The 25,937-nt window shown below is 36.8% G+C and overlaps 1 protein-coding gene across 1 annotated transcript in view; it reads left to right on the top strand.

Annotated features, from left to right (window-relative positions):
* The first annotated feature begins 211 nt into the window (after positions 1–211).
* Positions 212–25,937, top strand: part of SGCZ (sarcoglycan zeta) — a 680,068-nt gene continuing 654,342 nt past the window's right edge. The window contains exon 1 of the mRNA XM_032468647.1: positions 212–988. The gene's annotated coding sequence lies outside the window, so the exon portion shown is untranslated. The remainder of the gene's footprint in view (positions 989–25,937) is intronic.

Here is a 25,937-nt window from a genome sequence, read left to right as displayed (position 1 = left end):
ATGCGAAATGAATTAAAATGCTTGTCACCTAGTGGATTCCGGGAAGAGGGCAGTCTTTAAGACCCAGCAGCATAGTATTTGTCTGGAGAGGAAATGTTGCTTTTTGACAGATGAGAGAAATCCCCTTAGTGCTGGCTGTGGGAAGAGAGAAGCGAAGTCAGTCACCTGGTGGTGAAGGCCAGTAAAACAGCCAAGCAGGAGGAAAATTTTTCTCTCCCTCTTCGGCTTTTTTTTTTTTTCTCCCCCTCTCTCTCTCCCCCTCTTCTCTCCTCTGTAGGAGCCACCTCCTATTCTCTCAACTCTTTTAGCCTAACCTTCAAAGGAGAGCGTTCCCTTCAGACTTTATTCTCTTCTTTTCCCCACTGAGAGACTACCTCGTAGCTGCAAGACATTTTTTAAGTCTATGCAGGACTTCGGGGATTTGGTTATCTTGCCACGGAAATTGATCATTGCTGAAGCTTGGGACTCAGTGTGCTAAATTAGCTACCGGAGTAAGCCTGCCGGAGGAAGGCTTTTATCCTATACTCTTCTCTTCAGTTTGAACACATTTGCTTGAAATTTGCCGCATGACGCTGTCCAGGGAAGCAGCTTTTTTTCTTGGGATGCAGCAATTCGCTGGTTTCTAAGCTTATTGCAGAAGAAGAAATAATCTTAAGAGTGGATTTCCCCCCACCCCCTGCTTTATTCGACCGAGCTGTGTTGCACCGCGGTAAAGATCACCTGTCACTAAATCTTTGAGGAAGTAAAACAAAGTGAATTGTAATTATTATTTATTTATTTTTTATTATTTTTAACCGGCGGAGGCTGCGTGATCACGGAGAATGAGACTGAGAGATGCTGCCAGGGCTTGGAGGAGGATAAAGCTGAGTTTAGGCTGGAAACTAAAAGACTAGATTGTTTTTTGGCACAACTTGCCCGGTTCCTCTTCACTTCCTTTAGTTTCGCTCCATGGACAGATCCACAAACCTGGACATTGAGGAGCTACAAGGTACGTGATGCTCCGGGGCGGGTGTCGTTCCTCCCTTGCGGGCGCTCGCATGCTCCCCTGCTCTCCTGTCTCTCTTTCTTGCTGCCTCTTCCTTGGGCTGCTAGAATAGTTGGTGGCCCCTCGGGACGGCGAGTGGGCATTTGGGGTGAAGCGTACCCGGCGCAGCAGGGGCCCCTCCTAGGGCTGAGGACGTGGATGGAGGGCGGCTTTCTGGAGCTTGGCGTGCACTCTTCGGCGGGGGTCCCCTCCCTGCCTGCTCCTCCCGAAGACAGCCACCCCGTCCTCCCCCTTGTCGGTTACAGCAGCACTTTGGGTACCAGACTCGGCGCCCATTAACCTCTCCCGAGAAGCGGAGGCGGCGGCACAGTCTCTGCCCGCTGTCGCCTGTTTGCTCAGCAAAGTTGCCCGAGCTGCGCGGCCACTTTGCCTCCTCTTCCCGCTCCCAGCCCGCCAGTCCCCCCTCAGGACACGAGGACAGCCTATTTCCGCTCAGAGATTTGCGGTACAGAGGCGTCGGCAGTGACGGCTCTGCATGAGACCTCCTTTCTCCCACGACCGCTGACCGGTCTCAGCCACAGTTGCATTGCCCTGGGCGCGAACTCGTGTGCTGTGGGGCAACCCCCTGCAAGCAAAGGGACCGGAGAGGTTCCCCCCGCCGGCCCGGCGACACCAGCACAGCGAACGTGCCTACCCGGAGCATCCAGCAGGGAGAGGGTCTGGGGAAATGGAGAGGGGGTGGGGAGGCGGGAGCCCGTCTGGGCTGCACGAGGTGGGGGCGGGAAGTGGTACTGGGGGTTTCTGTGCATCCCTCCCGCTGTCAGAGCAGAAGCTGTCCTGACCCGCACAGAATCCCCTCTGCCCCTCTCCTCTCCACTGGGTCCCCTCGCTGCACCCTGTCCCTCTTGGGTCCCAGGCTCCACCGAGAGGGGTTGGCTGGAAGGAGCATCCAGGCTGACAGTTTACTCCTCTGCCTTTGGGCACCGCTTATAAACGCGATGGGCACCGTTGCAAGGCCCGTTTAAAAAAAAAAAAAACTTAAATAAATGAACAACCCACAAAATAATTTAAATGTCCCGCTCACTGTAAATGAAAAAGCAGGAAAGGGGGCGATGCGTCGGAAAATCCTTTTTTTTTCCTTCTTCACTCTTCTTTACCTCTAGGCATTTTCTACACCCTTCCATAGTGTTTTAGAGGGTTATTTTATACTCGAGATTCAGTTCAGATGAACTCTTTGTTCATTCAGGTGAGGACTTTTAGATGCCCCCACCCACTGGGGGAAACTTGACTAGTAGAGGTTTTCACAGAAATGTCAGGGAAATGGATTTGCCCCGTAAGAGGGAAGGATGGGGGAAATCCCCTGTAGAGGGCAAAACCCTCTATCTGCAGCCTGCTCTCTGCCCTGCCACAGGGCCATGAGCATGCCCAGCCCCGAGCCCAGGTCTCCTGGAATTGCACCCCAGGGCTCCTGGAATGTGGTCTAAATTGACTAGAAGGAGGAAAGGACAGAGAACTTTGGGCGGTTATGGAATTAGCCCTGCCATCTACTGTAGTTGAAGCTTGGGTGGGGGAGGATAATCGGAAGAACTTAGATACCACTTCATTTAAGATGCAGGGTTTGTTGGAAAAAAGTTAAATAGGCATATTTCTGCTCTAGTTAAAGTTGGGGAATAATAAGTTTCTGTGTTATGGCCAAGGTCACCATCAGTGGACCTTGGTCTGGAAAAGAGTTGTCCTGTTAACTCTATACTGTGCTAAGATAGGATGCAATACCTTTGTTTTTTAAAGGATTCCTTGCTACCTTTCCCCAAGCATCCCAGTCTCGTGGGAGAGAGGTAGGGTTTATTTGAAATGCAAAGGAGAGGCATTAGAACGACATTTGTGATGTATATTTCATGCAGAAGCAGAGTATCCAGATTATTTTTTGGTTAAATACAGGGTATGATACAGAGAAGAACTTTTTCTCCTGAGAAATGAAATGAAAAATTGTTTGGGGTGATCGTTTTCCCTGATATCCCATTCGTTTCCTTCTAGCTTACCCCCTCTGAACCCTGGCATCACTAAATTGCTGTTTGAATGAGAGAAAGCGCAAACCCACAGGGAAAACTTCTGTCTAGTAGACGATCCCAGCTTAACCTCAAAACGACTACACGTTCACTCAGGGATTCTTACAGCCAGAATGTGTTAGACTTGGTGACAAACAGCAAAAGGTAGAAGCTGAAGGAGCCTGGGTGTGAGGCAGTTTTGGCAATGACCAACTGAGAAGAAATGAAGGAAAAAGTCAAAGGCATATACCTGTCGAGGTTGCTGAAAAATTACATCAGGGTCACTCTGCTATGGAGGGTCAAAATAGAGGAAATGTTGAGATCCTCCAGTTTGGGAAATAAAATTTGTGTTGTCATGTTTGAACACACTTCTGGAACAAGGAGGCTTCAAAACACCCTCTGGAATATATATGCTTTGTAGAGATGGGCGTGCTGCACGTGCAAAAAACTTGTCTGGATTTCCTCTTGTGAGTGGAATCCATTGGCTAGGATTTTGTAGACCATCCCAGTTGAAGTTCTTTTCTGGTAGCTTCTTGTTGAAGAGACCTTCATGGAGGCAGTGGCGAGAGAGCAGAAAAAAGCTGGGGATACTTTTTTTGGACATGATTTGCTTTTTGACTTTTTCTGATCCAAGGCTGCATATGTTAAGGCACATCCACGTAAGAACTTTATGTGATGCTTTAAATACATGAAAAGAAAAACAATGTTCACTGGGATTTGATAGGTAGATAAATGGATGTAATATCACAAGAATACCATTTAGCTTAGTATTAGATCATTAGTGTCATTACTAGGTGAAGCTGCTTACCTTGGGTTTTAGGAAAGGAAGATTCTGCTAATTCTTCATCTGTGTGCTAAACTGTTTTCTCTTTATGAGATTTTAACAAAGGATTTTTTTTTTTTTTTGCCTTGCTAGATGTGTGGATGTTGATTTTTTAATGTGCTATTTAGGAAATAATGTTATCTTTTGCAAGTTTTTAAACTAAAGATAAGCTTCAATAAATAAACATTAAGCCATTGCTGTCATTATCATAAAACGAACCATAATATGCACATTAAAAGATTTACTGGTGGAAAACCAAAATATAGTTATGTGTATAAAACTTGCTAATGAAGACAAGCATGTTTCATCTTCTATTCTGCCCACAAGTGCCCAGTGAAACAGATGAGTGTTGAAGGGAGTTCTCATTCAAAGCATTTTGGTCTTTCTTTTCCCTTTGATCTCTACCTGTTTCTTTCTCCAATAAATGTATAACTTTACCCTGGATTTGCCCTTGTGTTTGTTTTCAAGAAGAAACAACATCAAACAACGCAGCACATGGGTCACTGTTTTGAAAATGCAGATGTTAATGCAAATTGATACCAGAGAAAGCACCTTTATCCTGGAATACCTCTGAGTTACAGGGTACTTTTAGTAGATGGTATTTAAAAGAATAACTTTAGCTTTTATTTTAGCTCTAGGGTTGCCCTCCTTTAAACAATATATCTTATGCAATGGAACAGAGAATATCAACGTTTTTTAGAGCTGACACACATTTGCTTTTTGTAGTGTTTATTTGTAAGAGATATTAGGCTGAATAAATGGTATGTTTAAGTAACATGTATTACTTTGGTGATTAATTTACTTAGCTTTTGCAGTATGAGTTTTAATTCATTTATACTATTTTGGCAATCAGGAAATTATGCTCTCAGATGCTAAGCATATATTTGTGGATAACTGTAATTTGCTTGGAGATCAAAAACATAAAACACATCAAAGTATAGCAAAATTTTTGCAGTATTATTGGATCCTAGCTTTTATTTATTTATTTGTCATGATTGTTCTGTTAATGGGATGACTAGCTAGAAGTTAAAATATAATTTTTCCATTACTTGCAGAATAAAAATACTATGTTTCTGGAATATTTTCTTAATTATCATTTGTAAGGTATAAAATTATAAACTACGTTGTTAATCCTGAGATGCATAAGACAACTTTTCCATAAATATAATTGTACTTGTTTGAGTTAATTAAATGTAGCCCAGTCACTGCTGCTTAATTTTATCTCTTTAATTTAAATAAAATTTCATCCTACCAAGAGCTTGAAACTTGCCCTAGATAGATGAGGTAAAAGCTTCCCTGAATAATGCAATTAGGTCATTAAGAAAGTATTGCATGGGTGAGAAATGATAATCTAGCCAAAAAATGCATAGATGTTTAAACAAGTGGTTGATTGAAAAATGCTGAGGTCTTAAACCAAGTCTTATTGAACATTCTTCTACAATTTCAATCAAATAAGAGAGTCAGCACTTAGAAGAATTCTAAAAAATTTGTTTTGTTCCATCAGTAAGACACTCAGCCCAGGGAAGTCTCCTTGCTGCAGTGTAGGAGGCTTTGGGATGCATGTAAGTAGGTGGTATTTTTTGTTAGTCATTCCACAGTGAAAAATAGTACTCTCTAACAAATGTCATATTTTTAGCAACTTGCCTTATATATTCATTTCTTGGCTTAGAATAAGGAAACATATGTGTGGATACTGAACTATTTAACCTCTTTCATATCTAAATGAATTATAACTTTTGTCCGTCTAGGTCAAGTTCCAATTCTCCTTTGATTAACAGGGACCAGTCATGAAGATTGAGAAACTGTTAACCTTGATTTTTTTTGTATTCAGAATACATACTTGTTTCATTGAAGTTGAAAAAAACTTCAAGTAGCAGTAGGGGAACATTCTTTTTTTTTTTAATACAGTTAGAGGGGTAAGGGAACATTTTTGATATGAGTGGAAAGAATTGCGAAAAATAAATTGGAGGGAAGTTGTATAAGTGACAATTTTAGAAATTTTCAGTGGGTAACTGGCATCACTAAGTGTACATTCAATCTCTGTTCTGGCTATTATAGCTTTGCTGATCTCCAGACTTTACCAATCGAAAATATATCACATTTTGAAGGTCTAGTAAAAAAGAATATTTTAAGATTTATGGACTCAAAATCATAGCTATACAAGATGGCTTAATGCCATAAGACAATAAATCAGCCCATGTCTTGTGGGGCTTTCCTTTTATATAATATTTAGCGAGCTGTTTCTCATACTGTCCTGGAATTTCAGCTAAAATACAATTTGTCAGAGGTTACAACTCTAAGATACTAAGGAAAACGACAGTGTATTTTTGTTCAAATCTCTGTAAAGTTTTTGAGTATCTGAATTTAAATAGGTAACTGTATAAAAGAATAAATGTTTACATGTCAAAATACAAGTTTATAAGTTTAATTGTTTATAATTGTGCTTGAATTGTGATCAAATTCTTAGCTTCTAAATCTCTACATGACTAAAAGTGAGCTACCTCATTTTATAACAAATACAGATTTTAATATACTAACATGTAAGTTTTTATTTTACTCTGAGTCTCTTGCTTTTCCTGGCAAATGTTGAGAAGCATGAGATAATCTTACATCTTCAGTGAAACTTACCAGAGACTTCTAGGCCAACCATAGGATGAACAAATTTAAGATTACCATCCTTCCAAGAGAATTATAGACTCTCATTCTAAATTAAAAATTTCACCATGTCTTGAGAGTTTTCTAGATGCTCCTAAATGATATTTTTGTAGATTGATTCTGAAAAATATTATAAGCCGTGATCTGATTTTAGAACATTTATACTGCTTTGTTGGAATTAAATAGGTTATCTAGAGTGTTCTACGCCAAGCTGACATCAGAAACGTTTTAAAAAAAAATTTATTATCCAGCCAGAAAAGCTTTAATTGCCCTGGCAATGCCCCTCAGTAAAACAGGAGCTGAAGCTTCAGCCTTAGATATTAATTGAAACAATCACCCAACACCAAAAAGGGGTTGAGTCAGAGGCACCCCAACATATGCAATCTCTCACTCCAAAACTAACAGTTTATAACCTTTGAGGAGATTGACTTGTGTGGTGGGAAAGGCACAGATCTGGTTGAAGTAGTACTTAGAAGACCTTGTGTAAACCCTGGCTTTGCCATCAACCAGAGGTGGCACGTTGGATTTGTCACAATCCTCTCTGCCTCGGGTTCCTTGGGTGATGGTGCTAGTGCAAGGTGGAAATTGGATTCGGTTCCTGGGTTTTGTTGTAATCATTTTTAGCCACAGCTAAAGAATTTGTTAAAACAATGTCTTTTAAACAACTGCAATATCTAATACCAGGAAAAGTGGAGCCATTCCGGTGGGGGGCAAGAGAGGTTGGGGCTCCATCTAAGCTACGTCTCCTTTGCTCTGGCAGCTGACCCCAGGACACTGCCTAGATCTTTAAGACTGAGGAACACAAAAACCTCAGGACCAGTTGATCTCTGTCTGCCAAGGCTGAGAGTCTAGGGCTCAGAGTACTTTTTTAAGAATGACATTTTTGTGCCCTCCTGGAAGAAAATCATTTTCAAATTGATAAATAAAATTAATACAACTCTTTTTATTCCCTAAAAAAGCCTCGTTTGAGCATCATAGTAGGTTTGTCTGCTGAATATTATATTCTCATTTAAGAGTACCAAAATGGAGACTCAGAAAAATCGAGTAAAATGCCTAGGATCACAAGGTGAATAAACAATGGGAAAAATAAGTCAAATCTGTGCTCTCTGTATCCAAATACTGTGCTGTTATATATAGACCAGAATTATCGGATGTTTGTAGAACTTCTGTCTGATGATAGACTTTTCTCACTGAATTTCTCTTATATTCTTGTTTCACAGAAAAGTGACAGTATTTGAGCTATAGTCGTAGTATTTCCTCTTGTTACAGACTAATTGTTCATAATTTTTTTTTACTAAAATGCTTATTCCTAATCAGTTACTTGGGGCCAAATTACTATTGGTTGATGTTTGTGAATAAAACCCAAGAGAAAGTCAGTTAAATCATGAATTTAGGCCACTGAATAACAGTTTCAGAACCTGTACCGATCTTTTAAAATAAGCCCTATATATTTTGTCGAGCTCCATGAGTATTCCTCATTATCCTAACTCTAAAATCACTGCAAATAAGTTTGATTTTGTGAGAACTATAAATTGGATTTAACCTCTAACATACCTTTGACATTCCAACTTGTTGTATGTTTGGTATCAGTCTTGAAATTGAAAAAAAAAAGATCTGAATGATTATACTTACACTAAAATTATTATGTGCTTAGTTTTTATGATATCCCAGAAATCTGGAAATAAATACCAGGTGATTTAATCCATAGTAAAACTAAAATTCTCAATGGCAATCTTTGAGACTTAACATACCAGAAATCACAAATGAAGATAGACAGATAACTTATTATTATTTTGGAGGGGCATTTCTTTTTGTATTCATAAGGGGGTCAATATTGAATAATCTTTTTTGTGTAACATTTTTCAAAGCCTTTGCAAGTCTCAACATTTAAGGGTCTAACTAGATGGTGTGATTTATCGGACAACACATATTTTCTGCCTACAAGCCATCATTTTTGTAGATCTTTTCTCTTTGATCATCAGAGCTAGGTTTTGGCATTCTTCTGGAGAACACAGTTTCCATCACTCACCAGAGTGACTGCTCACGTGACATGATGAAGAGGACACAGCCAAGGTTATGGACGCTTTGGCTTCTGGATGGTGGATGAGACTGACTTAAACTCTTAGTATCTTGCACAAGCACACCTGCTCTGTCAGTGTCTCAGCTGAATTATTCATGGCTGTGAGCCATGGACATTCTGGGTTACTCCTAAATAATTAAAAATGCAACCTTTAATCTATGAGAGGCGAGAGTGTACCATATTTTTCTTTACTGGAGGCGTGCAATGCTTCAATTACTAACCCACACGTTATCATTCCCTAACATCCTTTCACAGCAGTTTTTAAACTCCCATCTCTGTTTAGAACGGCTAGAAAAATACATATTATCTTAACTGAGATAAAAGAGCCTTTGATGCTTTCTTGGGTAGAAATAACCAACTCGGCTGCCGTAGGCAAGAACATTTTTGTGAAATGCGGTATAATGAATCAGTGTCATGAATGGGAAAATACTGTGATCATCGCAATTCCAGAAATTTATATCTACTTTGAGCACTTGAGGGTTTTTAAAATCCAAATCAGGAGAAGCTAACTAATTCAAGGTAAGAAATTGCTTGCCTCAGACTTCTGAATTATATTCTCGGTTTCCACCTCCTTCTCCACTGGAGGCTCATGAGGAGAAATATTATCTAGTCTGAGTACCAGAATTAGTTATGTTTCTAAGCAACTGCTTGGTATTCAATCTTATGACTCTTTTTCATCATTAAATTGACTGTGTTCTACTTTGCCTTAGTTGCTAAAAAGCTCAGAGGCCAATTTGGGGCCCATTTCTAACAAGCATACTTAGGTCCTTAATGTAATTCCTGGCTTTGTGATACTTTTTTTCCTCCACTATTCTTGAACACTGTCATAAAGAGTTAGTGGCTATAAACAATGTATATACTTAAAGATAATTAAGACCTTTTGCAGAGACTCATTTATTTTCATAATGTTTCAGTGGACATGCCTCAGTATTTCTCATCTCTTCTGAACAGCTTATACCTCTGTAGGCATTTACTTCCGTTTGTCGGGGGCTCCAAAATTGAAAAAGTTTGAATTATCCTGCTGTGTGTATCTGGTTATGCCATGAGCATGATTTCCACTGCACACAATAGCTGCATCACTTGTGAACCGCTTGCCACAGAATGAAACTGACATATACCCAGAGGAAAAGACTGCCGTTTAGCACTTACATCATCAAAACCTCAACTTGTTCTAAGACGTTCTGTCCTAAGTCATGATTATTTTTTATTGTTCTCAAATTTGGCCTTCGTGGAGAATGATCACCTGCATTTCTAAGTCTCTGCATTTTTAATGTTTATTGCTTGTATCTGGTGTGGAGACATTCTTTTAAGAACAGTTAAATGAGCTCATCTTAATCAGCATTTTGTTTATTTATTTTTCAGGTTCACTTTGTAAAATCGATGTTTTGAACGATTGAATTGCTCCAGGCAGCAGAGGCAGTTAGATTTTTAGATATTCTATTTTTTTCTCATCAAGTTTCCAAAAGTTCGTGTTTGAGTCGTGGTTCCAAATGTAAGCAGTTCCATGCGTAGTGTTGTGTCTTAATGGTGAGGGTCCTCATTATCAAAGTGTTTCTGGGAGAAATTTTAAGCATTCAGTAATTCTGATGATGACATTTTTGGCATGTGGCAAGTACAAACGAGAGTCTTTTATTTGCTTCTGAGTCCAATTACTATACCAGCCTTCTTTCATTTTAGAAATACTGACATGCTGTTACATATAGTTTTTTCACTTATTTCCTATAATAGGAATAGCTCTTAGCACATAATAAAATAAAAACACAGCTGACTTTAAAGTGTTTAACATTGACAATTAGTAACTTTTTTTTCAATACCTGTTTCATATTTACACACACCCGAAGTGAATTTCAGAAACTTTTGGAAAGATATGATTCAAGCATGGCTAAAATTTTGACATTATATGTGGTAATATTCTATCTTAAGTGATTAAATAGTTAATGCTACACTTTAACTTGATTTCGTAGACTTACATAATTATAAAAATTATCTGCGAACATGCTCAGAGTGTAAGTTTTTGTCTCCTTTGCCTCATTTTCTGATGTTTAGTGAGATGCCCTACCTCTCTTATCTTAAACTCTGTGATCATTCAAAGTTGTAGAATAGTATGCTAAGTGTTTTCCAGCATGCACAGTGCAATCAAAATCCCAAAGATTGGAATCACATTTTTTCCATTTCTTGTTTTACGATGAATAGTATTGGAGTACAAATGAATAAAGATGACAAGAAGTAACATCAACTAAAATTTGGGAAACTTAACAGCAGTTTAAGTTGAAAAAGGAAGAATGACTCCAAATAAACACAAAAATAAACAATAAACATTATGCTCCGACCCCAAACAAACATTTGATTTATATAATCCAGTGTCTAAATTATTACATTACAAAACCTGTGATTCACTATGGTGTTAGTAGATATAAGCTTTATAGGTCTTTGATATATACATTATTGAATTCTTAGCAAAAATTTAATTTTTTAATATTTTCAATGGAAATACAATATATGAACTCTTACCAGTTTGATCTTTGACTCTCAGGGTCTTTTACTTTTCACCCTCCACTCCAGATTTCCTTGCCTGGGATTTTGTCCATGTTGTTTCAATTCTCTCTCTATGCATACTTCCTGGGTATCTGCTCACAGCTTCGATTTTCACTTACACAATAATGTACTTCCAGCTTGCACCTCTCACTGGAGCTGCATTTTCTCCTCCCTGATTTTCAACAATGTACTAGAAATCTTTATCTGGGTATTTCCTGTCACCTCAATCTAACGAAAGTTCTCTGCTTCCTGTGTCACCATTCAGTTAGGCACCCTCGCTGGTGGTCTCCGGATCCTTGTCTTCTTGTCCCATTGACTCGGCCAACTCATCTAATTGATCAGCAAGTCCGTCATACCACATAGTCAGAGTTTTCCCCTTCCACACCTTTTGTTAAAACTCCAGATCAAAATTTCATCTTCTCTTTTCTGGATTTTTATTCCCTTAGTCTTGCAGGGATGCTGGTCATATTTGCAGTGAATTCTAATGTGATGTCGCAGTTGTGACCCTGGGGTTAGGGACTAGGTAGCTGAATCACTGTTGAGGGATTTATACATTCTCTTTCTCATTCTTAGTACGTCATCTAAAAGTATGTTGAGAAAGAATGGCGACTGGGGCGCTAAGTCTGAGTCTGATGCTGGATGGGGTGGAATTTAGAGGTTTCTAGAAATGCCTAAAGATACCCTGAAAAATGAAGGAAAGGTGGTTTCTGGAAGCTAGACCTGATGGTAGCCCTGATTACTTATGACTAAAATGGTCAGGTTGGGGGAAAGGGAGCCACAGATTATTTGAAGATAATAATGGTACATTTGATGGGTTTTTTTTGTCTTGATGAAATCTTTGCATTACACTGTGCCAGAACCATGTTTGACAATTTCCTTAGCGGATTTTCTGTATTTTTGACATTTGAGCAGATTTCTTGTAGTCAAAAATATTATCTGCCTCTGGGAATTTGACAGCTCTTTCTCTGAGAGGTGGCCCAAAGACCGTATGCTAACAGAGTAAGCCACCTAACTAGGCAGAGAGGTGTAGAAAAATAAATCTCCATAAATATAGGCCAAGGTGTTTGTATTCTGAAATGCACATATTAGCTAATAAACTTAGTTTGTTAGTGACGTGTAACTATCAGCTGTTTGTTAGATGGCTTCACAATTGTTTTACTCTTTATAGCCTTAGTTTTTTCAGTAGAAGCTACTCAATCATCATAGATGTGTTTTAGCTGTTCTGTGAGACTTACACCATGGGCTAAGAGTGAGGTAATACAGATGTGCATGTTTCAAAGTAGGAACGGGGAACCAAGATCTAACTGAAGATGGCTGCTGATAACAATGGTTAGTGAGGAATCGCCCAAGAAAATGTGGCTTGTAAGAATGGGGGAGCCAGGAAGCAAGATCTGTTCATGGTTCTTCAAAGGGAGATTCTTCCTTGTTAAGAAAACCAGGCAGATTCTTGACCTTTTTTAACTAATCTGCCTCTGTCCAGCCTATTCGACAAGCAATCTTCATTCTGCAATTCCAGAGTTCCCTTTTAGAATAAGGTAATATTTGGTCCCTCACCTGCTTAAAAGTCTTAGTCAATTCCCTGTTGCTTATTTTATAATCCGTACTCCTCATCATGAGCCAACATGGTAGAAAGCTTCCTCTATGGCCACTCTCGAACCTACTTTCCAACGCGCGCACGCACACACACACACCACGCACACACACCACACACACCACACAGCACACGTTCTCCCATGACTTCACTGAATAACTCTCTTCTCCCTGATCATGGCAGTTCCATTTCCTCTTTTGTGATATTTTATATGCGCTCGTCTAGACTACATGTCTGCTTCTTTGCTGAGAGAACTTCTACCTGTTGACTAGTACCTAGATCCAGGAAGAGCTGCTTGTTTCTTTCTTTTGTGTTTCTACACTCTGTATATTTAACCCCACTCCACGTTCTTAACCAGACTGTGTGTGGTAGAAAAAGTGGTTGGTATGATACCAGCCTATCGAGGCTTAGTATTAACTGCCAGTATAAACTCAATATTCATAAATGTTCTGAGTTTCCTTGGACAGAATGTGTATCTTTTCACTTGTTAGAGACAAAGCCCTAAGTTTATTATTTATATTGCCTTTGTCTTCCATAATCTTTCTATTTTGTTTGGTTAAGCTGTAAATTATGAAAGAGAGATGTTAACATTTCCTGTTACATTGGTGTTCTTGTAGATCTCTAAACTTTTGCCTTATGTATTTAAGACTATATTATTAGATACAGACAAGTTTAAATTGTTAAATTTTCCAGGTGAGTTGAGATCATTATTACTATGTAATGACCTCTTTATCTCTGATAATTTAATTTTTCCAGATTTAAAATAGCTGCATCAATCTTAAGTCAAATCACTGTACTGTTACCCATCTTTATTTTGGTTAGTGTTTCTGCTACATGTTTCTTTCATTGTTTTTTCAATCTCTTTGTATATTTAAGTTTCATATGTGTATCTTGCAAATGGTACGTATCTAAATTTTAGAAATCCATTTGGATAATTTTTTGCCTTTTATTTCTATTTTTAACTAATTTATAAATTAAATCTAATTTCTAACACATTTGAATTTATTTCTTCCATCTCACTTCATGATTTCTTTTCACCCCAGAATTCACTTTTCTATTGTCTGAAGTATACGATGGTGACAAACTCATTTTTCTCGGTAGCCTGAAAATGTCTTTAATTCACCCTCATGTTTGAAATATTTTTTCTGCATTATAAATCTAGAAAAATAAGTAGTTCTTGTACAGATTTCAATAAATAGGTATTATCTCACTATCTCCTTGCTTCCAATGTTGACAATGAGAAATCAAATCTTAGTTCAAACATCATGTTATATATATGGTATTTCTTTCCTCTTTAGCTATTTTGTAGACGTGTGTGTGTGTGTGTGTGTGTGTGTGTGTGTGTGTGTGTGTTGTTTAGTGTTCTTTGTTTTTACTATATGACTTTTTTGTGATTTTCTTTTTATTTTTCTAGCTTGATATTTTATAAAGTTCCCGAATCTTCGTGAAAGGAAGTGAACGAACACTTATTAATAGAGTTTATCTGAGAACTACTATATCATCTCTTTTAAGAAGCTTCTGCAACCTGTAATTATTATAGCACAAGAAGTCATCTTCAGGTCTAGGGGGGCAATTTTCCCTTTAGGCTTTTGGGGCCAACTTTTAACATAATACACACCGAAACATTGTAGAAACTGTATTTTTGTAGCTGAGATCTTCCTCTTGCAAACTTTCCATCATGCAGTTGATTTTCAGTTTTCTATTCTCTGTAATGCTTAGCCTAAGGAGAAATTTCTTTCCCATTTTCATAACTTTGCTGTCTGGTTCCAGGGACTAGTGGCAGCAATCCTAGTTCAGCTCAGTACCAGATCAGTCACAAACTAGGAGATTCTTAGGCATCAAAAGGTATCCTCTAAGTGTCGGTGACTGTTGTTGAATAGAAAGCAACCTGTATGGTATAATTTAAGATTCTTTTATGGAAAAAAAGGTTCCCCAAACTGGAATTTGGGAAATCTGAAATTTCTATCATTTAGATCATACCTTTGGATTAAGAGACTAGCTCTCAAAGGATACCCTAGTAATCTGCAATTAAAATTGACTGTTGACAATGATCAAGTTACATTTCCTTTTCATAATTGTTTTTACTTGTTGTTGGATGCCACTGTTTCTCTGTGCTAGAATTTAATATAAGGTTCTTTTTCTAGTTCAGTAATACACACATGCAGAATTTTTGTTTAAACTGGATAAATTGCAGTTTTGGAATCTGTAAAGAACATCTTGACTTCAAGGACCTTGACTAGCCAAGCAGCTCCAGATATATGTATATAAAAACAAACCTAAAGAGCCAGACAAGACAATAAACTTGTAAATTTGAGAAAAGTGATTCATATTTGTCAGTTATGAGTATATACTACGGATGTCCATTCCAAAGGCATTGTTAAAGCCGCATGTATGGTCCTGGTGAGTTGTGTTGAATGAAGAATATCTTTTGAACCTGTATTTCCTTTTACAACTACCATCGCGTTATTTTTATGCTGAAAAAAATTTTGCTTTATCCCCAACATCCAGATAAGTGTGTTACACATAGACAGCACTTCATAAATATTTGTCAAGTTAGTTAACCTCCACGTGAAAGTCATCTTCTAACACTAATGTTACTGCTTTTCCTCCTCTGAACTCATTATGATACATGATTGAATATGTCATTAGAAGTGATCTAGATGCTCAGAACAGATTTCTCCTTAGTTAGAGCACCTGTTTCGTTCAGTATTCATTTGGATGCAGTGGATAATAGTCAGCATTCAGGTAAATATGTTGTCCACTCAGGCTCCTGAGATACTTGCACCACTGTGTAAGGAAACTTGTGGGATAAAAGTGTCACACTTCATCCTGGGGTTAAATTCCCATCCCCATCTGACAGTCATAATAAAAGAAAAACAGACCTTTCCCAAATGACCATTCTCTTGAATTTGGTATTCAATCCTGACCCACGAGTATTAGGAACTAAATGATAGTATATGAAAATAGAACTTAACAATAGAAGTTTTGTATCAGATGTATCAGAGTTTATCAATTATATTGACTCAGCAAGGTATTTTAGCTCAACACACACAAATAAAAATTTTTAGTTTTTATTTTGCCCAAATCACACATACTTACATGTTTATGTAAAATACATCAAAACAAAACTGTTTTTGGAGAAACACAGAGAACGTTAAGGAGAATAGTGTCATGACAGTAACTCACACACACATCTCTGAGAGAGCGAAATCCAGAGAATGTTAAACTCTGAAGGAAAGTGAATTTAAATAATGACTAATAAATAAATATATTATGAAGGCAGCCACCCACTTAGCCAAGTATCTTGCACAAAAAGTACTCAATACATAGTTATTGAGCAGAGCTTAATCTGAGTATAAAAGATGTTTACTTTCCTAATGATGGAAAATTCCTAATCATGGAGCAAAATGAGCTGCAGGCTTCTCATCAAAGAACAAAACGAATACAACCTCACAGCCATTGAGAAGCCAACTCTAGCTCTTTGCTCAGCTTTGGATCCCAGAGACATGGGTTCGTTTCTAGCTCCACTTGTGAGCTGTGTGATCTTGGCCAAATCATTTAACTTTACTAAATGTCAACTTCCTCAACTAGCGAAATTGGGTCAGTCATTGTACCTACCACACGGGAGTTGTGAGACTATAATGAGACAGTTACGTGGGTACAGTCACCATGGCTTACCACTGAGCACTCCATCTATGTCTCAGTTCTGATTTCATTATTATTGTTGATATGATCTTCATGATAGCGGCCAAGCAGGAGTGAAACATGGTTGAGATGTAAAAAAAATATGAGCATATCCACCTGTGTAGGGCGGCAGGTTCATCCCGGGAAGAGAAGCTGTGAGCCTGCTGCGAGAACGGGCGTTGACGGCTGGCTACGTACAGATCCATCCTCGGATGAGACTAAAGTGTTGGTCTTTGCAGGCTCTACGGTAGAACTAAATGTAAGTGCTTGAGTTTAATAATATCAAAAGCTCTCCAAAGGTTCTTAACTGCCTAAAGGCAGCTTTTAATTTTAAACATTGAGAAAAGTCAATCAGCCCACACCTAAAAATATGCATTGGAATGTGTTTTGCATGCATTAAAACCTAATTTCACATCTCACCAAGCTTAACTACGTGTTTGCTCAACTAGTCTCAGATCCTGGGTATTTTATTTATTTATAATAGAGCACATAGGTTGTTTAAACTGACACAGGCCTGCATTAAATGACTGGTCTGCCTATTTGTAGGCATGCTTTCAGCAATGTTGTTTCCTTGAGATATTTTAAAATCTAAAGGCATTCATCAAAAACTTAAGAAAAACTGCATACCATAAATAAGTTCTCCCTCAACACATTGGGGAAAGCAAACTCTAATAGAATTGAGATGTAAAATTTTATTAAAATGCGTTCATATTACATAATATATGGTCTATATTTTACATATAGTTTATTACTTGTATATTTACCAAAGTAAAATTAAAATGACACTTTTATTTGTTCTAGTATGCAGAGCACTTCAATATGCAGAACCTTTGTTTTCTAAGCCTTATTGCTTTTGCTTTGCTTGAAGATATTATACAGGAGAATTTCGTCTTCTAATCTGTATAAGTAGTCAAACTAGTTTATTTATGTGTATGCTGGTATTTCTAAAACATCGAGTGGAAAAACGAATGCCTGTAAATCGGAAAAAAAAAAGAGAAGGCATTGCTTCATCCCCATTTTTCAGTGTGGGGTTCAAGACAGTGGGGGACAAGGAGCTTGATTATTGCCCTGCCTAGGTTGGTGTAATTTGTCATGACTGAGTGAGAGTCCAGCGTTTTAGTTATGAGACTCAAACTGAAACCACCACTGACGTTTCCAAGAAGTTGGTTCGGTGAGTTCAGTCCTCCTACTTTATGGGGTTCATATCCACGGTTACAATAGTCACCTTTTTTGATCCTATCAGTTTTGTAAAATAATTCAAGCACATACGCAGGACATGATGCTTGAAAGGTAGAGAATCTATCCGTCTCCTAAAAGATCATCTTCAGTTTGATGGTAGAATTCCTCACCCTTTGATCTTCTCTCCTGGCCTCTTTCCACAACTTTCTTACAGGCTGTTTAAGAGGAAATAGTTCAAGAAAAGATGGATTTTATTCTTTTCAAATTCTAGCATTCTATCTGTCGGTAACTCAATTTCTAGTAGAGCTGCAGCTGTTGTAACTATATTTCATCCTTGTACTTTAAAAAAATATGTGACATTTAGAAGATACAAGTCTAGGAATCTAAAGGAACAAGATATTTTCTATATTTTCTTTAATAGTGAGTTGATAAGAATAGTGATATTCATGTCCCTTTGACAGTTTTCTGGGAATTCTGTGTGGTTATACAGAACTTGTACAGCGTATTTGCTAGGTCCAACTTCCTTTAGAAAAAGTTTGGAATGAAATAGTACCTAAAAGCTTCCTTTTTCTTGGAACTGGAAAAGCCTTTGCTTTCAACCATATCCTCAGGGAATGAAATTACTAGCTCTAGGCAGATGTTATTAGCAGTGGGTATCAGGGTCAATAGGGCCATACATGAGATGTTCCAGGCTGTCTTAGCTCCATTTCCCCCTAAACTACAAGGAGAATTAGGAATGAGCTGTTGATGAAGGAAGGCTCAGGCCAGGGGCAAGCATGCACTTTTAATATTCAAACATGAAGGAAAAATGGCATGCGTGGGAGCATAAATTGATCCCATCTTTGGGTGAAAGTTTGTACTGCCTTATCACTACCTTACTTTGCACACAGATCCACAATGTATTTCTTTCTTTATTTTTTGGAAAAATGTATTTAATCAGTTTACTGTCTATCAAAGTGCCTGTAGTCCTTGTTAGTGGTTCATTACTATTCCAGAGCTCACCAGAACCTATCAGAGTTTGCCATGAATGGCTTGGTTCAGCTTGTCTCGGTGATGAAGCTTCATAATTTGGACCAAGAAAGCTTACATTTACTGCTTCTGTTGTGCTCAGAAAGGCCTGGGGCAGCCTTCCTGATAGTCTCACATCCAGTTGACTCACTGGCCTGAGTAACCGTGAAGTGGCTAAATGCAACTGGAAACACCTGTAGGCATGGCCAGGTAGGTGGCTGTGGGTGTCCATGTGCTCTGGACAGAAATCTGGAATTTAGACTTCCCCTGAAGCAAGTAAAACAGTGCTTGTAAAAATATTGAGTTCAGCAAGATTTTAATTGTTTGTGTTATATTCAGATAATGGAATTTTCCTGAAACTTTAAGTAAGTTTCTTCTTGTGGATACTAAATACAATGAATTTCAGGAAAAGTATTTTATAGGCAGTTGACTTAGAACTACTTTCATAAAGTAGATAGCTTTATACAAATACAAAGTATTCACATATTAATCTCTTGAAGAGCAATGATTATCTTAATTGTAATTCTGAAGCGTCTAGTTTAATGTCACAACATGCTCCAATCTACTTCAGTTAACTAAGAGACTTATAAACTAATTTCTTACAGTGTTTTACATATTCAGCAATCTACATTGTCATTATTTAAAGATGAAAAGAGGGAGTTGTTTCAAGATTAAATGTTAAAAGATGCAAACTAACATGCTTATTTAATTAAGGAAGCATGCAGATGAGTGTGTGGGAAGAATACCAACCTTAACATTGTGTTTTATATATTGTATTCTCTGCTGGTTTTCATCATAGTCTCATTATGTGAAACTTCTTGTTTCCTTCTAATTGAAAGAACACCTGCTCTTTATTTCTTAGTAAGTTTGCTGTTTTCATTTGCTCTTAGGAACATCTCTAAAGACCAATTGCCAGATTATATCCTTAAACTTGCTTCTTCAGCATTTGGACAGGCAATTATCTTGGAAAGGAGATAGTTAAGACCAAGTGCTCAAAATTTGTGTCTGAGGTTTCTTAAATATGACCTCTGTAAGAAATACGCCTTTTTCAGGAGGACAAATTATTAGGTGAGCACCTCACTCTTCAGGAAACTGGCCTGAGATTGCACGGGAAGATGAATTTGTCTAGCATGACACAATTTTCCAACAAAAAGCCCAAGAAGCAATTATAAACTGTACAGAAGTTTTAGATTTCAAACCTACTTTTGATTAGCTAGTATACTGGCTATTGGAGAAGTGATTATACTCACAGACACATCAAAGGTGGAAGAGTCAAAATTAAAACAATCAACTAAACCTCGATGAGTGCTAATTTTCAAAATGTTAAATAAAAGAAGCAGTAATGGGATTTTAGAATTTTCTATAAAGTAAAGCAGATGTTTTAAAAAACAAATATCTTTGCTAAAGTGTGAGTTTTTTAGATAGTTAATTTGTGCATTCCTTTATGGTAAAAACAAAAAAAATACTTTCTTTTTATATATACAATATTTTATAATTCCAAAAAAGCAAATAATTTTGTACTATGCATCATTCATATTATAATGATTGTTTTTAATGTCAGTTTTGTGCCTTTTATTATATATAAAAACACTTTCTTTTAGATGGCTTTCTCTTAGAGCATCAGCATTTTCTTAGAGTAAAAATTATGAAAAACTGAGGTAAATATACAAAAGTTTGTATTAGTGAAATTAAACAGAGGTACATTTTATTTTATTTTTATCATTTATTTATTTTTCAGAGGTACATTTTAAAACAAAACTGTGATAACTTAAGAAAATTAAAAACTATCTGTATTCTTAAAGTTCACAGAGTACAGCTGAACAACAAAAAAAAATATATAATTTCATGATGCTGATAACCATTTGTAGCTGCAATGTTTAGAACTTTTTTTTTTTTCCAGAGAAATTTCACCTCTTGGGAAAGGTAGAAAACATTCTCTTCCTTTTGTTAAAGAGCTTTCCAATAATTACAGATTGTGAGTTTACTATTTTTTTCAAGATGTATGTCATCACTGTTTTTTGTAGAACAGGAGGTTGATGGGATTCATGTCAAACATCTTCTTGCTTTTTGTTTGTTTGTTTTTGGTCTTTAAGTCTTTTTTTTTTTTTTTTAACTTTTTTTAATTGAGTTATGGTCATTTTACAATGTTGTGTCATCTTCTTGCTTTTTTGCTGCAGGAATCTTCTGAAAACTATTTATCAAATGTACAGAGATTTCTGTCCATCCATGAAAGTCATAAATCTATATAGGAATAACACATTTAGGATTTGTAACTTTTTTCACATGTAGACTGATTCTGTTTAGTAAATGGAAAGGCACTAAAGAGAATTTTAACTAATATTTTACCTAATTATTATGAATACTAATAAGTCTATATTAGAAAAATTTTTTTCATGAACATCATTTTTTTCCTTTGGCTCTTCAAATTTTTATATATAGAAACATTGAATTTTTCTACAATAAATATATATATATTTTCTATATGATTTTCCAAGGAAAAAAATATGTGTGTATTTTACTTAGTGGGTGTTTTACTTCTGTATGATGTGACATTTTAAAACACCAACATCCCTGGAAGATACTTCAGTGTATTTAAGGGTAGAATCACCCTTATTGCAATTATGTGTTTAAAACTTCATTTCCCTTAAAACTTCATATGGGCTTGTATCCAATTAAAAGGGAACTATTTTAAAATGCATTTAGTGTAAATTATGCTTGCCTAATAGAATCTATTCTCTAGCTTCCCTCTTTATGTTGCCCTTCAATGGTGGAAAAAGGTACTAAATGCTTTTGTGCATTTAAATTGTTAATCTTACTGAATCCATTCATTAGAATTCTGATTTTTATTATATTGAGCAAAAACATCTAGAGGCAAATATATAATCCAAGTTTCTATGTTCTTCCATTCTTGTAAATCTGTGGTCAGGTATAATATATTGCCCCAAAGAGGGAAGCTAAATACCATCTATTTTGTAGGTAATGATTTTGAAGTTATTTTAGCATATTCTAATATTTCCCCCATTCCAGCCATAAGCAGTTCTTTTGTCCTTTGGAGAAATCTAAAGTCACTTTTAACATCTTACTAGATTTACCAGCTAAAACTGTGCATCACTGCTGAGAAATTTATAAGTACATTGCCTTAAATAGAGAGACAGTTTTGTTTTCTTGCCTTTAGGTCCTTGGATTCTTAGGGGAAATCTATGTATTTAAACACATTCACAAATGATGTATTTTTTTTCAGCTTTGGTCAAGGCTCTCAATCCACATGTTGTATTAAAATGGTAAGAAGCTAAGAAGTTGTATCCAAGAAGAGATCGTCAGAAATTACTCCCCCAAATTAATAAAAACAACAACAAAATAGCTCAATGATCCTAAATCATTCTGTAAGACTCTTTGGCAGAGATAGCATAAGAATCTTGAGCTTAATTCTTAGGATCCTTTTTATCTGGGCTTAATTACAAAATAAAAATGATTAAATAGAGTTAATCCATTAAGATGTGGCTTCAAAAGAATTTTCCTCCTGTGTAGTTCTGTATAACATACTTCTTTTTTTGAAATAAGCTAACAAGTGTTGATGTCAGGATAGAGTAGCTAAATCATTATAAGAACAACTCTAATTAAGAACGATGGATCTTAAGAGATTAAAGAAGCCCCCTGAGAACAGGAAACCTAGAACTACTCTTGGATATATTATTTTTAGCTGCCAGTAAAGTCATTTCTTAAGATCCAATAATAAGCCTAGGAGAAATTTTAAAGCTCATTTGAATCTTTTATTTTATTTTATTTTATTGAGTTATAATCAGTTTACAATGTTGTGTAAATTTCCAGTGTGGAACACAATTTTTCAGTTACACATGAACATACATATAGTGATTGTCACATTCTTTTTCACCATGAGCTACCATGGATCTTGTATATATTTCCCTGTGCTATACGGTATAATCTTGTTTATCTATTCTATGTATACCTGTCAGTATCTACAAATTTCGAACTCCCAGTCTGTCCCTTCCACCCCCCTCTCCCTGGCAACCACAAGTTTGTATTCTATGTCTGTGAGTCTGTTTCTGTTTTATATTTATGTTCATTTGTCTTCTTCCTTACTTTTCTTTTTTTCTTTTTTTTTTAGATTCCACATATGAGTAATCTCATATGGTATTTTTCTTTCTCTTTCTGGCTTACTTCACTTAGAATGACATTCTCCAGGGACATCCATGTTGCTGCAAATGACGTTACATTGTCATTTTTTATGGCTGAATCGTATTCCATTGTGTAAATATACCACATCTTCTTTGTCCAGTCATCTGTTGATGGACATTTAGGCTGTTTCCTTGTTAGTTTGAATCTTTCTATGCATGGAAATATGATATTATGAGCAAGCTGACCAATATACATACTCAAAACCCCTTTGATAACATTTCCACTTGTTTGTTTTCCTAATCAGTCTGCCCTTTTCTCAGTATTCAGGTTAAAGCTGGCATACTCATATCACTAGAAACCTTCTCCCCAAATCTAATCAAAGGTAGTTCCATTAATAAACAACAGTGCTAGTTATATACAGAAATGGAATCTCAATGGTTTTATATTCCATCATTCTAAATAATGTCTGTTTTATTTATTTAAAAAAATCTTATCTTTGTGTGTGTGTGTGTTTTGTTTGTTTGTTTGTTTTGCTATGTTTTGTTTTCTGGGGAGTAGGTAATTAGGTTTATTTATTTATTTGTTACTTTTATTTTTAATGGAGGTACTGGGGATTGAACCCAGGACCTCATGCATCCTAAGCACACATTCTACCACTGAGCTATAACCTCTCCCCAGTCAGTCTGTCTTACAATGGCTTGGTCCAGTCTTGGGGTGATAACAATTTAAAAACTATGGAAGAAAAGAAAGTCAAATTCCCCAATAGCTTACTTGGCCATTATATTTCCCCAGAGTGCTTTAGTATAATATATATTTTAATTACAAAAAAAAAAAAATCAACTGTAATATGACATGATGGAGAAGGAAATGCAAATATTTAGGTCTTCTAACTTTTAAATATACTGTGTTAATTGCTATGATGATGATGATGATGATATTTACAAGATATTATGTTTATAAGAAATAGTCACCTCTACATCGGTAGATTTATATACGTAGAGAGTGACTAGAGAGACGTGTGGAGCTGAAGGATGGTGTATTAGTTTCTAAATAACACAAAAGAAAGAGAGAGATTGCAGAGTTGGCTTTTGGGAGAGTAATTCCTCAGTGAAGAGCCAAAAGCCAAGTGGCAACTAAGGCAAAGAGGCAAAGGATAAATTTGATGAACCAACTGTGACCACAGGGAAATTTACTATGGAGCAGAGTTGTCAAGGACATAGTGGGAGAGGCTGAGAGAGAAGAATACTGTGGGAAATCAGATTAGAAAGGAGAGTTCACGGATAATTCTTATGGGATATTATAATGAGAGAAGAGATATCCAGGCATGACTTAGACACCCAGGGTTTGTTCAGTTCCAGGGTTAATTCAACAGTTCCATAACAGTAGGATTCAAATCTTTCCATCTTCCTACACAGAAATTTTGGCTTTTCTTCAGGCTTTATTTTTTTTTTAGGATCATAAAATAAAGGGTAACAAATATTTTCAAAACACAGTACCTAGTGGGAAAATAAGAAATGCCTTTTTTTAAATAAGGTGAGTCAAGTTCTCCTAGAAACTACACCTCTGTCATCTCCTAAAATATAATTGGCCCAAATTGTATCACACACCCATGACTAAAAGCATGTTTTGGCAAGGTCAGAGAGACCACTGTGATAAGTTGAGAACAATAGATATTTACCTCCTGGGTCTGGGAGAGACCCAGCTTCCCCCTGAAGGCCCTGAAGGCGGAAGAACAATGGCTTTGTTTAGGCAACAAATCGCGTGGGTCACATGGTGCTGGCCATGGGCCAGAAAGACTTGAAGCCTGTGAGTTCGCCCCACATTTTTGTCTGTTGGTAACCCTGTGGCCTTGAGCAATTTACAATCTTCTCACCTGCAGAACTGTGATTTAACTTATATACCAAATGCCTAGTCCACAAAAAGTACTAAAAACATCAACTACTGCTCCTCCTTTTTTTAAATTTTTGAAGCTTTCAATAGGTATTTTATCACAAGCTAAAATCACTACTTTTCTTTAACTTTTATGCTGACCTTTAACTTTTCTGTCTCTGCATCTGACTATAAAAATAAATGAAAGAAGAGATTACGGAAATAAAAGTGAAGATTGAGTGTTGGTCTCTCTGATTCCAGAGGCCTTAATTTTTTACACTCCTTTAGTCTCAGAAATCACTTAGAAGAGAGTTCTTTCCTAATGACATTCTGGATAAAAGTCAAAGAACTTTACAGGCTTTACAAGGGTTTAATTTTCCTTGTATGTCTAGCTAAGTATGTAAAAATAATGCCATGCAGACTGATCACAGAAACCTAGAATTTTGGTTCTAAAAAGTGCTTTAGAAGTTATGTAATCTAAACTATTTTCAGATGCAGAGACTAGAGATATTTGTGATGCAGTCAAAAGTCATGAGTGAGTTTGAAGGTTGGAACTTCAAGTAGTTTCTTAGAACTCCAAGTCTGGATGACTTTCTACTACACCACTCTAAAGAACTCCATTAATTTTTGCCATTAAAAATGCAGTATTTTATGTAAAAAGCTCTATCTCTTTAGGTAGTATTAATAACAAACCTCTCTCTCTGTATTACATTATAGTTATTATATCATAATATATTATACCATATATATATATATATATAATATAATATATATATAATATAATATAATATATATATAATATATTGTCGACTGAAATAAATGTGCAGCCTAAAAGTTGAGAGTTATGTTTTATTTGGTGGGAGGATTCGAGCTGGGATGACTGCCTTTCAGATCGCTCTGAGGGACTGCTCCGAAGAGGTAGGGGAGGAGCTAGGATATATAGGAGCTTTACAACAAAGACCAGGTAGTTTGAACAGTAAAAGATTACTTGTTATCTAAAGAAAACCAGGCATCTCAAGTTAAAGAATTTAGTGCTTTTCTATGTATGGGAGGAAGCAAACATTTGGGCTCACTGAATTCATTCCTTTGACAAGCACCTAGCTACCTAGGGCCAGTATCCTGTCCTTTCTTATTCTGAGTCCCCTCAGGGTGCACTTTGTGAGTGGCTGCAGAGGCCGGGCTGCAGGCTTGTCTTCACTGGGGAGGGCGGGGTGGCAGCCGCTGATAACTTGATGGTTTCAGCATTCTTTGTTCACTGATAAGGTTTGCAATATGTTTCTTTCACAATATCATATATATTTATAATAAGGTAGGGATTATTAATATCTTGAATTTGCAATGAGTCA

The sequence above is a fragment of the Camelus ferus genome, chromosome 26, assembly GCF_009834535.1.
Source record: "Camelus ferus isolate YT-003-E chromosome 26, BCGSAC_Cfer_1.0, whole genome shotgun sequence".
NCBI classification, from domain to species: Eukaryota; Metazoa; Chordata; class Mammalia; order Artiodactyla; family Camelidae; genus Camelus; species Camelus ferus.
This window is presented reverse-complemented; position numbering and strand designations above follow the sequence as displayed.